This window comes from Piliocolobus tephrosceles, chromosome 1 (genome assembly GCF_002776525.5).
Source record: "Piliocolobus tephrosceles isolate RC106 chromosome 1, ASM277652v3, whole genome shotgun sequence".
In the NCBI taxonomy this organism is placed as follows: domain Eukaryota; kingdom Metazoa; phylum Chordata; class Mammalia; order Primates; family Cercopithecidae; genus Piliocolobus; species Piliocolobus tephrosceles.
Genome location: NC_045434.1, coordinates 195,127,027 through 195,142,038, shown reverse-complemented (window position 1 = coordinate 195,142,038; position 15,012 = coordinate 195,127,027). Strand labels below are relative to the sequence as shown.

Here is a 15,012-nt window from a genome sequence, read left to right as displayed (position 1 = left end):
AATAAATAAATAAATAAATAAATAAATAAATAAATAAATAATAAAAAAATAAACATATGGTAAATTAGATACTTTAACAAGAAACAAAGTGGTAGATAGAGACTTCTGTATCACATCTTAGAAATTATGAAGCAGTCGGGCGCGGTGGCTCACACCTGTAATCCCAGCACTTCGGGAGGCCGAGACGGGCAGATCACGAGGTCAGGAGATCGAGACCATCCTGGCTAACACGGTGAAACCCGGTCTCTACTAAAAAATACAAAAAACTAGCCGGGCGTGGTGGCAGGCACCTGTAGTCCCAGCTACTCGGGAGGCTGAGGCAGAAGAATGGCGTGAACCTGGGAGGCGGAGCTTGCAGTGAGCTGAGATCCGGCCAATGCACTCCAGCCTGGGCTACAGAGTGAGACCTCTATCTCAAAAAAAAAAAAAAAAAAAAAGAAAAGAAATTATGAAGCAGTTAGAAATCTAAAGAAACAGCCATGTGCAACAAAAGGCACATGCTACCTCGGAAGCTGAGGAAGGAGGTTTACTTGAGCCCAGGAGTTTGTGTCCAGCCTGGGCAACACAATGAAGCCCTGTTTCTTTAAAAAAAAAAAAAAAAAAAGAGAGAGAGAGAGAGAAAGGAGAAGGGAGGAGGAGGGAGGAGGAGGGAGGAGGAAGAAGAAGGAAGAATGAGAAGGAGGAGGCGGAGAAGGAAGGAAAGAAAGAAAAAGAAAGAAGTATATTTATTTATTTTTTTAATTACAGACAAGGCCTTGCTATTTTGCCCAGGATGGTCTCAAACTCCTGAGCTCAAGTAATCCTCCTGCCTTGGCCTCCCAAAGTGCTGGGATTACAGGCGTGAGCTACCACGCCTGGCCAAGAAATACATTTAAAAAGAATTTCTTAAGCCCAGGTTTTAAAATCAGAGAAATGGGGATTCTGAATTCTAGTCCCAGTAGGCTTAGCTATGTGACTACAGGCAGTTACTTAATTTTGTTGTGCCTCTTTTACCAGTAAGTAACAACTAATTTGAAGGATTGCTGTGAAGATGAAGATGTGCACATTGCCTGGCACAGAGTATATATATTCACTATATAGTACCTATTGCTTGTCAGAACCCATAAAAAATAATGGTTTACTACCCAATCTAGTATATATAAGAAATAGTATAGGCCGGGCACAGTGGCTCATGCCTGTAATCCTAGCACTTTAGGAGGCCAAGGCAGGCAGATCACCTGAGGTCAGGAGTACGAGACCAGCCTGGCAAACATGGTGAAACCCTGTCTCTACTAAAAATACAAAAAATAGCCAGGTGCGGTGGTGCATGCCTGTAATTCCAGCTACTCGGGAGGCTGAGGCAGAAGAATTGCTTGAACCAGGGAGGCAGAGGTTGCAGTGAGCCCAGATTGTGCCACTGTACTCCAGCCTGGGCAGCAAAGTGAGACTCCGTCTCAAAAAAAAAAAAAAGAAAAAAGAAAAAAAACAAGAAGTACAGTACAGCATAGCACTCATTACTCAGGTGGGGAGTACAGAATGTAAGAAAAAAAAATTCAAAAATAGCATAAATTCATAGGTGACATTCCCATAAGAGAAATTGTCAATTTGGGGCAACACAGGCCTGAATTTTGAAGTTAAACATTTTCATGCCTTCCCTTCAAACAACCCTTTGGAAGGTTTTAAGAAGTAGAATTCTGCCTTTTAACCAAAATGGCACCAAAGGGGAAGAAGGAAGCTCCTGCCCCTTCCAAAGCCAAAGCCAAAGCCATCTTTGAAGGCCAAGAAGGCGATGCTAAAAGGCATCCACAGCCACACACAAGAAAACAAGATCCACACGTTACCTACCTTTTGGTGGCCCAAGACACTGCAGCTCCAGAGAGAGCCCAAATATCCTCAGAAGAGCACCCCCAGGGGAAACAAACTTGAACCCTATGCCATCATCTCACCACTGAGTCTGCCATGAAGAAGACAGACAACACACTTACTTTCATTGTAGATGTCAAGACCAACAAGCACCAAATCAAACAGGCTGTGAAGCAGCTCTACAACACTGAAGTGGTCAAAGTCAACACCCTGATGAGAATGGAAGACAGCATATGTTTGACCAGCTCCTGACTATGCTTTCGATGCTGCAAGCAAAATTGGAATCATCCAACTTGAGTTCAGCTGGCTAACCATGAATACACGAAGGCTGGGTGGGGTGGCTCATGTCTATATTCCCAGCACTTTGGAAGGCCAAGGTGGGAGGATTGCTTGAGCCCAGGAGTTCAAGACAAGCCTGGGCAACATAGGGAGATGTTGTTTCTACAAATAATATAAAAATTAGCCAGATGTGGCCAGGCGCAATGGCCCATACCTGTAATCTCAGCACTTTGGGAGGCCAGATCACCTGAGATCAGGAGTTCAAGACCAGCCCGGCCAATATGGTGAAGCCCGGTCTCTGCTAAAAATACAAAAAATTACCTGGGCTTGATGGCGCACACCTGTAGTCCCAGCTACTCAGGAGGCTGAGGCAGGAGAATCGCTTGAACCTGAGAGGCGGAGTTGTAGCGAGTCAAGAGTGCACCATTGCACTGCAGTCTGGGCAACAAGAGCAAAACTCTATCTCAAAAAAAAAAAAAAATTAGCCAGGTGCAATAACAGGCACCTGTGGTCTCAGCTATTCAGGAGGCTGAGGCAGGAGGATCACCTCAGTCCAGGAATTCGAGGCTGCAGTGAGCTATGATCATGCCACTGCACTAGAGCCTGGGTGACAGAGCAAGACTCTGTTTCAGAAAAAAAAAACAAAAGGTAGAATTCTGGATTAGGTAGATGATGTTCTAACCAAATATGCCATTTCTTAATTATAACAACTGTTAACACTCATTGAGCACTGGACTAAGTAATATCATATAATAGTTCCAACATGCCTCTGATATATGCTCTATATTTTACAATATGAGATAGGTCTCCATTTTACAGATGAGATCTCTGAAGCTAAGAGAGGCTATATGTATCATTTAACCAAGGCTACAGAGCTAGTGTAAGTGGAGAAGCCTACAACTGAACCCAGATGATCTGACTCCAGAATCTATACTCTTAACCATGGAACAATACTGTTTCCTATTCTACAAGAAATGTTGAGTGGTGGGTATGCAAGAATGAGGTACATGATAAAAGAGTGTACACTAAATGGTTTTGGTTTTTGTGTTTTTTTTGAGACAGAGTCTCACTCTGCCACCCAGGCTGGAGTGCAGTAGCATGATCTCAGCGCACTGCAACCTCTGCCTCCCAGGTTCAAACTCAAGTGATTCTTGTGCCTCAGCCTTCTGAGTAGCCACACCACCATACACGGCTAATTTTTGTATTTTTCATAACAGATGGGGTTTCACCATGTTGGTCAGGCTGGTCTCAAATTCTTGGCCTCAAGCAATCTGCCCTCCTTGGCCTCCCAAAGTGCTGGGATTACAGGCATGAGTCACCACACCCAGCCAAAGGAGTGTACAGTAAATGTTAAAAAATGTGCCCAACTGCCAGGCACGGTGGCTCACACCTCCAATCCCAGCACTTTGGGAGGCCAAGGCGGGTGAATCACCTGAGGTCAGAAGTTCAAGATCAGCCTGGCCAACATGGCGAAACCCCGTCTCTACTAAAAATACAAAAATTACCCAGGCATGATGGCGGGTGCCTTTAATCCCAGCTACTTGGGAGGCTGAAGCAGGAGAATCACTTGAACCCAGGAGGCGGAGGTTGCAGTGAGCAGAGGATCACGCCACTGCACTCCAGCCTGGGTGATAGACAAGACTGTGTCTCAAAAAAAAAAAAGTGCCCCATTAGGCCAAGCCAGCCATGGTTACCAGCAGCTAGTCAGATTTAGGGTGGCCCAAAGTATGAACACTGAAATAACATGAACTGATTAATGAGGAGGTGACAAACCTAACAAAAAGAGAAACCTAAAAATCCCTGAACTATGTTCTCAGCTGTAGTAAACAAAGTTCTGGGAGAGAGGAAAATGTATCAAAATGCTAACTGGTAGGATGATGACTGATACCTATTTTCTGCTTCATATTATCTGAATTGGATATATATATATATATATATATATATATATATATATATATATATATGTTTTTTGTTTTTTTTAACAAAGAACACTAATTATTTTCATAATTGGGAAAAGGCAGAAACAAAAATAAATCTCAGGAAACTTTCACTCTTTATTCACTTCTGATTATATAATCTGTGGCAATGACTGGGCGTGGTGGCTCATGCCTGTAATCCCAGCACTTTGGGAGGCTGAGGCTGGCAGATCACATGAGGCCTGAAATCTGACACCAGCCTGGCCAACATGGCGAAATCCCATCTCTACTAAAAATATAAAAATTAGCTGGGCATGGTGACACATGCCTGTAGTCCCAGCTACTCGAGGGGCTGAGGCAGGAGAATCACTTGAACCAGGGAGGTAGAAGTTGTAGTGAGCAGAGATCATGCCACTGCACTCCAGCCTGGGTGACAGAGCGAGACTTCGTCTCAAAAAATAAAAAATAATCTGTTGCAATGAGCAAGTATTACTTTTGTAACTTCAAAGAGATTTTTTAAATAAATAAATCTAGGATATCAGAAATGGGAGGCAGGCCGGGCATGGTGGCTCATGCCTGTAATCCCAGCACTTTGGGAGGCTGAGGCAGGTAGATCACTTGAAACCAGGAGTTCAAGACCAACCTGGCCAACATGGTGAAACCCCGTCTCTACTAAAAAGAGACTTGGAAGGCTGAGGCAGAAGAACTGCTTGAATCCAGGAGGTGGATGTTGCAGCGAGCAGAGATCCTGAAACTACACTCCAGCCTGGGGGACAGAGGGAAGACTCTGCCTCCAAAAAAAATTTAAAAAGAAAGAAAGAAGTGGAAAATAAATTTCATGCAAATAGCAAAGCCAAAAAAAAAAAAAAAAAAAGGATATGATGTAAGAATAAGCAAATTAGTAGTGGTTTGTTGGAAAGAACTCTAGACACGCATCAAAGGAGCTGGGTTCATATACCCATCAACATGGACAAATGCGAAAAACTTTATGTTGAACAGAAAAAGTCAGACACAAAAGTGTGCATACTGTATGATTCAAGAACAGGTAAATTTAATGTGGGGATAGAAATCAGAACATTGGTTGCCTATAAAATGGTAGAGATTGACTGTAAGGGGAACTGGAAGGAGGGAACTTTGGAGGGTTATAAAAATGTTGTATTTCTTTTTTTGAGATGGAGTTTCACTCTTGTTGCCCAGGCTGGAGTGCAATGGCCTGATCTCGGCTCACTGCAAACTCTGCCTCCCTGGTTCAAGCGAGTCTCCTGCCTCAGCCTCCCGAATAGCTGGGATTACAGGCATCCGCCACCACACCCAGATAATTTTTTGTATTTTTAGTAGAGACGGGGTTTCTCCATGTTGGTCAGGCTGTTCTCTAATTCCCAGCCTCAGGTGATCCACCCGCCTCAGCCTCCCAAAATGCTAGGATTACAGGTGTGAGCCACTGCGCCCAGTCAAAATGTTCTGTTTCTTGATGTGGGTGTTGGCTGCATAGGTGTCTATATTTGTCAAAACTCATCTAATTATATACTTCCATCTCACTGTATGTAAGTTTTACCTTTAAAAATCTTGGCTAGGGCCGGGCGTGGTGGCTCACGCCTGTAATCCCAGCACTTTGGGAGGCCAAGGCAGGTGGCTCACGAGGTCAGGAGTTCGAGACCACCCTAGCCAACATGGTGAAACCCCATCTCTACTAAAAACACAAAAAATTAGCCAGGCGTGGTGGCAGGCACCTGTAATCCCAGCTACTCAGGAGGCTGAGGCAAGAGAATTGCTTGAACCCAGGACGCAGAGGTTGCAGTGAGCCGAGACTGCGCCACTGCACCCCAGCGTGGGCGACAGAGTGAGATTCCATCTCAAAAAAAAAATCTTGGGAGGCTGAGGCAGGTGGATCACCTGAGGTCAGGAGTTCAAGACCAGTCTGGCCAATATGGTGAAACCCCGTCTCTACTAAAAATAGAAAAATTAGCTGGGTGTGGTGGCACATGCTTATAATCCTAGTATATGATATAAGAATCAGCAAATTAGTAGTTGTGGTTTGTCTCAGCCTCAGGAGGCTGAGGCAGGAGAATCACTGGAACCAGGGAGGCAGAGGCTGCAGTGAGCCGAGATAGCACCACTACATTCCAGCCTGGGTGACAAGAGCAAGACTCTGTCTCAAAAAAAAAAAAAAAAAAAAAAATGTAGCTACTAACATATCTCAAGTGCGAGGGACTAACTGTAATGGAATACAACAAAGTAGAGCACTGTGCTTTGCAAATTTCCATCCAATGAATGCTGAAGGAACTTTAAAAGAGAGGGAAGAAGTTAGTCTTCTAATTCTCATAATTCCACAGATGTGTTTGGTATTCAGAAATACTATTCTTTAAAGACTATCAATATTCTACAAAGGGAAATTCACTTACAGTTCCCAATTGTGAATGAAAAGGAGTATCAATAGGCATGACCCAAAACCTTCTTCTACACAGTTAAACAAAATTTCTCAAGACCTGATTTAAGAGCAAACTTTTGGCCGGGCGCAGTGGCTCACACCTGTAATCCCAGGAGGCCGAGGTGGGCGGATCATGAGCTCAGGAGATCGAGACTATCCTGGCTAACACGGTGAAACCCCGTCTCTACTAAAAATACAAAAAATTAGCCGGGCATGGTAGCGGGCGCCTATAGTCCCAGCTACTCAGGAGGTTGAGGCAGGAGAATGGCATGAACCCGGTAAGTGGAGCTTGCAGATCGCGCCACTGTACTCCAGCCTGGGTGATAGAGCGAAACTCTTTCTCAAAAAAAAAAAAAGAGAGGGAAAAAAAAAAAAAAGAGCAAACTTTTTAAACTGAGTACTATGGCCGGGAGTGGAGACTCATGTCTGTAATCCCAGCACTTTAGGAGGCCGAGGTGGGCAGATCACTTGAGGTCAGGAGTTCGAGATCAGCCTGGCCAACATGGTGAAGTGCCGGCTCTACTAAAATACAAAAATTAGCCAAGTGTGGTGGCAGGCACCTGTAATCCCAGCTACTCAAGAGGGTTAAGGCATGAGAATCACTTGAACCCGGGAGGCAGAGGTTACAATGAGCTGAGATTGTACCACTGCACTCCAGCCTGGAAACAGAATGAGACTCCCTCTCAAAAAAAATAAAATAAGGCTGGGCGCAGTGGCTCACGCCTGTAATCCCAGCACTTTGGGAAGCAGAGGTGGGCGGATCACTTGAGGCCAGGAGTTCAAGACCATCCTGGTGAACATGACAAAACCCCGTCTCTACTAAAAATACAAAAATTAGCCAGGCGTGGGGTTGGGCGCCTGTAATCCCAGCTACTCAGCTCAGGAGGCCGAGGCAGGAGAATCGCTTGAGCCCGGGGTGGGTGGGGAGGGCTTGCACAGAGGCTGCAGTGAGCTAAGATCATCGGGCCATTGCACTCCAGCCTGGGCGACACAGCAAGACTCCGTCTCAAAAAAAAAAAAAAGAAAAAAAAAGAAACTATTTTGTTCAAATGGAATTAATCTTACAGCTGAGAGTACATCTCAGACTTCTCCGTATTTTACAAGAAAAACAGAGCTTGAAAAGAAGTATCACAGGCAGTTTAATAGCCTCTCCTATCAATCTCAAATTGTTTATTAGTTTGTGGAAATCATGATGAAAAGCAAATTTTTCTGAGATACTTCTATATCTGAACATTATTTCTTCAGCAAGCATTCAACAATTCTTGTTTCTATTCTTCTCTTTTCTAATTCAATTCTGTTTGGTTTCTAAGTTAAGAAGTGTGTTTCATTTGCATAAATGGTAACTATTCTGAGATACTATTCATAACTATACATTTGAATTCTGTAAAGTACCATTCATAACTTCAAACAGAATGGGGAAAAAACACTCATTCAACTTTACCTTAATGGTGACTAAGACATGAATGATTATAATGTTATATTGTATAGAGTTGGCCAAAAGAGAATTAAGTCTTCAAATGTTACCACTACCTTGTCATTAATTTATGAATGCCCAGAGGAACCAAGGACCACTGCCTTGACCAAACCGCCTGTCACAAAAAATACTGAGCTTAGAAAAGCATGCCCATTCTAAACATGCTTTTTGGAGTTATGAAGTGTCTATGCAGGGACATCAAGAGATATATCTTAGCCATGAAGCTCAAAAATTAGCAAAGAATCCTGACAAGTTCTGGCAAGTTCTTTATATAAGCAATGCTGGTTATCCTTTAGGTATTCAACTTTTCAGCTATGAGCTTTTCTGAGAAAGTCTTTCATGCAAGGTAGGTAATAATATTCCAGTAGTTCTTTACTCCATCTAATCTTAATCAGTGGTAGAAATCACATTTACATAGATCTGCATAAATAATTCAGCTATCTGCCCTGCTCTAATATATTTAAACCAAATAAAATAAAATTTGAACAGAATAAAAATAATGGGGCTATTTTTAAGTGGTCACCTCCTGATTTTTCTCATTTTCTTATCCAAAATCAGAGACAGGAACTGCATAACCAGAAAGAAGGAGAAAAAGGAGAACATGCACTTGAGGACATCTATAATCACTTTCCTCTATTGTTCTACCACTTCTACCCGTATTGATACAGTAGCTTCAACAGGGGGAAATCTATCCCCCCAGGATAAAAGAGACAATATCTGGAGACATTTCTGGTTATCACAACTGGGGCAGGGGGGTGCTACTGGCATCCAGTCATCCAGTGAGTAGAGACCAGGGATGCTGCTTAAGTATTCCTGGTCTGACCATGAAATGGAAGAGGAGCACACAACAATGAAGCAGAATACAGAGGCCATAATTAAAGCATTATTAGCATCTCATGCCTGTAATCCCAGTACTTTGGAAGGCCGAAGTGGGCAAATCACTTGAGGTCAAGAGTTCAAGATCAGCCTGGTCAACATGGTGAAACCCCGTCTCTACTAAAAATACAAAATTAGGCCTGGTGTAGTGGCTCACGCCTGTAATCCCAGCAATTTGGGAGGCTGAGGCGGGCAGATCACCTGAGGTCAGGCGTTCAAGAACAGCCTGACCAACACGGTGAAACCCCATCTCTACTAAAAACACAAAAATTAGCCAGGCATGGTGTCACATGCCTGTAATCCCAGCTACTCGGGAGGCTGAGGCAGGAGACTCGCCTTGAACCTGGAAGGCAGAAGTTGCAGTGAGCTGAGATCGTGCCATTGTTCCAGCCTGGGCAGCAAGAGCAAAACTCCATCCCGGAAAAAAAAACAAAAGAACAAAATTAGCCAGGCATGGTGGCGCGTACCTGTAATCCCAGCTGCTACTAGGGAGGCTGAGGCAGTAGAATCCCTTGAACGCGGGAGGCAGAGGTTACAGTGAGCTGAGATCACGCCACTGCACTCCAGCATGGGCGGCAGAGTGAGATTCCATCTCAAACAACAACAAAAAAAAGGGGGTCAGGGGTCTGGGCATGGTGGCTTATGCTTATGCCTGTAATCCCAGCACTTTAGGGGGCCAAGGCAGCAGGATGGCTTGGGCTCAGTTTAAGACCAGCCTGGGCAACATAGTGAGACCTTATCTCTAAAAAATCTTAAAAATTAGGTGGGCATGGTAGCGCGCACCTGTAGTCTCAGCTATTTGAGAGGCTAAGGCAAGAGGAGGACTGCTTTAGCGTAGGTTAAGGCTGCAGTGAATGAGCTGTGATACTGCCACTGCACTCAAGCCAGGGCAACAGACTGAGACCCTGTCTCAAATAATAACAATAATAATTTTTCCCATTCCCAAGTCCAATCATACTCCTGCAACTCTGGATACAGTTTCTCACCCCTTGTATCTCCAAGACAGTGAAGGTACCATTCTTAGGAACTATGGAGCCATCCCAAGTAGGTAGATGAATTCAGGCCCTCACACCAGGCAGCTACTTGGTTTCTTAAAGGACAGAATTCCACAAATCCATGCTGTCATGGGGCTTTCTTCTAAAGAGAAAAAATAATTTTTCATCCTCCAACAATACCAGTCCATCTCACTCTACAGAAGAGATGTCCGAGAAAACTAAGAGTAGCCTGAGTTATTGAAAATGTGCTAGTAGAGGCCCTTGGCCATTTAAAGAAACCACCCAAATTCATATGGCTGGTAAACAGAAGTTTCTCATATAGCATACACTTAAAATAAAAATACTCAAAATTAAATGTATTTTAGTAAACTCCTTACACCAAGATGTGCAAATTGTGGAAGCTTCATAAATTAAAAGTAAACAAAAATTTGACCCAAATCCCATCCACAGTTTTTACCTCATACTATCCAGGCTGGGTGGAGTGGCTCACACCTGTAATCCCAGCACTTTGGGAGGCCGAGGCAGGCAGATCACGAGGTCAGGAGATCAAGACCATCCTGGCTAACAAGGTGAAACCCCGTCTCTACTAAAAATACAAAAAAAAAAAAAAATTAGCTGGGCATGGTGGCGGCACCTGTAGTCCCAGCTGCTCGGGAGGCTGAGGCAGGAGAATGGCGTGAACCCGGGAGGTGGAGGTTGCAGTGAGCTGAGATCATGCTGCTACACTCCAGTCTGGACGACAGAGCGAGACTCCGTCTCAAAAAAAAAAGAATACTCTAAAGGAAAAAAAATCAGCTTTAAAATTTGGCAAACACAGCCACGCGCAGTGGCTAATGCCTGTAATCCCAGCACTTTGGGAGGCCGAAGTGGGTGGATCACCTGAGGTCAAGAATTTGAGACCAGTCTGGCCAACTTGGAGAATACAAAAATTAGCCAGGCGTGGTGGCAGACGCCTGTAATCCCAGCTACTCAGGAGGCTGAGGCAGGAGAATCGTTTGAACCCAAGAGGCAGAGGTTGCAGTGAACCAAGACTGCACCATTGTACTCCAGCCTGGTCAATAAGAGCGAAACTCCGTCTCAAAAAAAAAAAAAAAATTGGCAAACATGAATCTACAGATCTGCATTTGATTTGTTTTTCTCTGAATTATATGCAAAAAGTACAATTCTCTTAAATGCTACACAAAAAAATGATGAGCAAAGACCCTACAAATTACTATTTAAATAAGAGGTGGGGGCAGGGCGTGAAGTCTCACACCTGTAATCTCAACACTTTGGGAGGTCAAGGTGGGAAGAACACTTGAGGCCAGAAGTTTGAGACCAGCCTGGGCAACATTTCGAACGCCCATCTCTACTGTTTAAAAAAAGAAAAAAAGAAAAGAAAAGAAATAAAAATTTAAAAATTAAAAATAAAAGAGGTAGAGGGTGTCATTCTAACATTTCAGAGACCAGTGAAGATATTAAAAGATAAATTGTGGTACTTAAGGAAAAATGCTTATCAGGCACATTTTAATCACAGTAAGATTTCTGTATGACAGAAACAAAAAAAGGTGTCTTCTATGCAATATTATTTTTAGGACCTATGACTTTGAAATTAGCTGGGCTATACAATATTTTTCCTTGTAATTGCACTTGTTATCACGTAATTTTCTTTGTTTTTTTGAGACAGAGCCTCCCTCTCTCTCCCAGGCTAGAGTGCAGTGGTGTGATCTCAGCTCACTGCAACCTCCACCTCCTGGGTTCAAGTGATTCTCCTGCTTCAGCCTCCTGAATAGCTGGGATTACAGGCGGGCACCACCACACCCGGCTAATTTTTGTATTTTTAGTAGAGACGGGGTTTCATCATGTTGGTCAGGCTGGTCTCGAACTCCTGACCTCATGATCTGCCCGCCTCGGCCTCCCAAAGTGCTGGGATTACAGGCTTGAGCCACCATGCCCAGCCTGTCATGTAAGTTTTTCCTATAGAGATCTAAAATCCCTTCACTTTATCTCCAAAATTCAAAGGCTGTGAAAAATAGGTTTTTCATTATTCATTTGGAAGCAAAACCTGACAAGAAATGATATGAGACTAATGATAGTGCAGTATTTATTTATCCCAGTTAGTATGAACATCCAGACATTTTACTACAGAAATAATAATGCATCTGATTTAAAAAGTGCTGCCCTGACCTCTCTGGGGTATTACATAACACATAGTATCATATTTCTTTTCCAAAATCCAAAAATTTTTAAATTCGGATATACATTTGGTCCTAATAACTTTTTCTTTGGCGCCAAGGATTTTGAATAAGGTACTGTGGACTGGTATACTAAGTAAGACTAATTATTTTACAGAAAATACAACACATTGAGAATTAATGTATTAACAGAGCTTCACGTGCAATAAATTCAGGGTCTTCACAACTATCATGTACACACAATCCTGGAAAATAAAGCATAAAAAGACTTAACATGTCAGGCCAGGCACAGTGGCTCATGTCTATAATCCCAGCACTTTGGGAGGCCGAGGCGGGCGGATCACGAGGTCAGGAGATCAAGACCATCCAGGCTAACACGGTGAAACCCCATCTCTACTAAAAATACAAAAAATTAGCTGGGCATGGTGGCGGGCTCCTGTAGTCCCAGCTACTCAGGAGGCTGAGGCAGGAGAATGGCATGAACCCAGGAGGCGGAGCTTGCAGTGAGCTGAGATCACTCTGCACTCCAGCCTGGGCAACAGAGCAAGATTCTGTCTCAAAAATAAAAAAAAGACTTAACGTGTCAAAAGCCAAACACATTATTATGTGTTTTTCAAGTGATGGTGATATTTGCATCCTGTAATATCTAAATCAATTCCTTAGGTTGAAATCAGCCTAAGACTCAGCCAGGCGTGGCAGCTCACGCCTGTAATCCCAGCACTTCGGGAGGCCGCAGCAGGTGGATCAACTGAGGTCAGGAGTTTGAGACCAGCCTGGCCAACATGGCAAAACCCCATCTCTACTAAAAATACAAAAATTAGCCAGGCGTGGGGGTGCACGCCTGTAGTCCCAGATACTTGGGAGACTGAGGCAGGAGAATCGCTCAAACCCGGGAGGCAGAGGTTGCAGTGAGCCGAGATCACACCACTGCGTTCCAGCCTGGGTGACAGATACAAATATATATAATACATATATTTTATATATTATATATAAGTTTGATATATTTTATATATATGTTTATATATTATATATAAATTATTTTATATTATATATTATATGATATATGACATATTTATATATTATATATAAATTCATATGATTTATAATATATATTGTATATGTCACATATTTATATTTATATATTTATTTTATATATTATATATTTTTATTATATATTATATATTTTATATATAAGACCGAATTAGTAATATGCTGAGAAAAAGAATAATCCACTGTAAATAACTTACTCAATAAAATGCTCTGATTTTTAAACAACTATTCTCAGAGGTTTTAAGATTTAAAATTATTTCATTCTAGAAGAAAACTCTGAACAAATTACAATTGACTTTTTCTATGAAAGTAGAGCCTGGGACATGGATAGAGACAGGAGCAGTTCTTAAAGATATTTGAACGGGAAAAAGAGTTTCACAGTTCTTTCCTTCCTTCCTCCTTTAGTTGCTGCTTTTCTGGTTTTAGAATTTCAAACAAAGAAATACATACTGGCTCCACTGCTAAGAAACGCCCTTTTTCTCAGCAACTTCCTCTTCCAGTTTTCTTCTCCACCATTCACATATGAGAACAATAACCATAGCCATTCCTACCATTCTGATTAACCAAAAGCTCTGAGGTTTGGAAAAATTAAGGGCAGCAAGTTATTGTACCCAACTACCACCTACCTCAGATCCACAATCTTCACTCATTAGAAGTCAAATAATAGGTTGCACAAAGAAAGGTGTATTAAGCTTAATCAGAGGAGGGCTATTGAACCTTTCACCCCAAGAAATCCAAAGAAATTTGAACTAAAAAATGGGAAATTTCTCCCATCCCAAGAAAATGTGGCCCTCTGATGCAGGAGAAAAGTGAATGGGCTGGCACCACCCTGAACCAAAGTCTAGTCTATACACCAACAGCTGCTGAACGTTCTTCTACAGGCAACCCCACCAGGATTCAAATGGAGCTCTCTGAGGATCTGACACACTTCAAAGTGACTTTTACGACTTACAAATAGTTCTTTTCAACTTACAGACTGGATAAAGGGGCTGGACTTATAATTAACCTTCCAGAGATCAAGACTGTCCCCATGCCAGAAGTCAAATCACACATCTGGGGCCAGTTTGCAACAAGGCAAACTTCCCTAACACTATCTTTTAAGTGGGCAGTGACTTCCCCCTTGCATAGAGATTCTGAGAGGAAACAATTTAGTTAAGTAACCTCTGCCCTTTACTGTGTGACCTTGGGCAAGTTACTTAACTCCTCTGAAACTTAGTTTCCTTATGTGTAAATTCTTAAGGGTCACTGTAAAAGTTCATAGGCCTAAGCGAGGGTTGGCACCTAGTAGGGCTGCCATAAAAGTTCTTCCTCCTCCTAACCCTCCTGATTTCTGGGCCTAAATTCCAATCAGAGCCCCAAGGGGCTCCAAGGAGTCCTTCCTCTTCTCTGGTTCTATGGACAACCGTATTAAAACTTCCCCTCTCAGAGGCTCTAGCATTCCTGGAGAATCAAGAGGACCCCAACTCACCCCATCATGGTCTGGGTAACACCCACGTCCTCCTTGGAATAGCCCCTTTAGACAACTCTCCTCCTTACTCTGCAGACCATCCTGTACGCGCACACACCCACACGCACTCTTACACACACACAGTGTCCTCCTCCCGCTCCTCAATATTTAGCAGGTCGGGGCCTCAACGAGCACCTCAGTTACTTCGTGGTCCAGAGATGGAAACTGAGGCTCAGCCTGGGGAAGAACTTGTCCAAGATCTCAGACAACAGCTGGGACCCAACTCCTGTACATACATCAGCCGACGAAACCCTCGTTTTACACACGGGGCAACTAAGGCCTAGAGAGGAAAGTGACTTGCTCAAGATCACACAGGGAGCTGATGGCAGAACCAGGTCAGGTCGGGACACTCGTAGTCCCTCAGACTTGCAGACCCCTCCAAGTTTCCGAAGGGGACTCCGGGTCACTCCCTCCCTCCCTGAGGGGGTGGGGTGGACTAAGACACCACCCCGCGCTGACCGCTCGCCCAGC

At 43.3% G+C, this 15,012-nt stretch overlaps 1 long non-coding RNA gene across 1 annotated transcript in view; it reads right to left on the bottom strand.

The window, feature by feature from the left end:
• LOC113225312 overlaps positions 1-15,012 on the bottom strand; it is a 64,520-nt gene that overhangs the window by 49,182 nt on the left and 326 nt on the right. The window lies entirely within an intron of this gene.